The sequence below is a fragment of the Peromyscus eremicus genome, chromosome 7 (genome assembly GCF_949786415.1).
Source record: "Peromyscus eremicus chromosome 7, PerEre_H2_v1, whole genome shotgun sequence".
NCBI lineage: Eukaryota > Metazoa > Chordata > Mammalia > Rodentia > Cricetidae > Peromyscus > Peromyscus eremicus.
In genome coordinates this window covers 100,406,099-100,407,117 of record NC_081422.1, presented here as the reverse complement: position 1 = coordinate 100,407,117, position 1,019 = coordinate 100,406,099, and positions in this window count along the sequence as shown.

Sequence of the window (1,019 nt, the reverse complement as noted above, 5' to 3'; positions counted from 1 at the left end):
CGGCTAAGCTGATCTTACCAGGCAGATGTGTTCCAAGACATTGGACTATTTCTGGACATTGCAAATGTTTATCGGGTCATCAAACTCTTGTATAAAACTACAAGCAAAATCACCCAGAAATGTTTATGTTCCACCAAATGAATTCAGTGTGTGAAGTGGGAGTTCTGCCCCCAACTCCCATATACTTCCCCCACCCATAAACCGTTTCTGCACAGCTGTAAACAGCAAGTCTGAGGTGTACACGCCAGTGTTTACTGAATTCTCCCCAAGTCAGACTAGTGGGACACTTTCCTTACACAATTGAAGAAGTGTGGTAAGGTTTTTAAAATTATTATTATTATTATTATTATTATTATCATAATCATTATTTTACATGCATGCATGTGTCTTATATGTGTGGACGGGTATGCTCACCTATATAGGCATGTGTAGAAGCCAGAGGTCAATGTCAGGATGTCTTCCTCAATCATGTTTCCACATTATTTCACTTACTTATTTACTGTGCACTTATTTATGCGTGTGTGTGTGTGTGTGTGTGTGTGTGTGTGTGTGTGTGTGCACTCATGTGCTATGGTACAGCTGTGGGGGTCAGAGGACAACCTGCAAGTGTTGATTTTCTCCTTCTGTAATGTGGGTTTCAGGATTGAACTCAGGTTGTCAGGCTTGGGAGAAAGCCACTTCACCCACAGAACCATGCATCTTGCTGGCCCTTCAACTTTTAAAATTTTTTTTGAGACAAGGTCTCTCACTCAATCTGGCACTTGCCATTTTGGCTAGACTGGCTGGGCAATGAGCCCCCAGCATCATTCTGTCTTCCTCCTCTCCCTCTCCTGTGGCGGGGAGGGGGTCACAGGCTACGCGCCCATACCCAACTACATGAGAACCTGTCTTCCAAATTTCTGTCAACATTACTAAAGTATAACTTACACACAATGTGATACACTCATTTTAAATGAAGACGTAATTTTTAATCATAAGGTTTCTTTCTTTTCTTTTTTCTCTCTAGGATCACAGCCAGC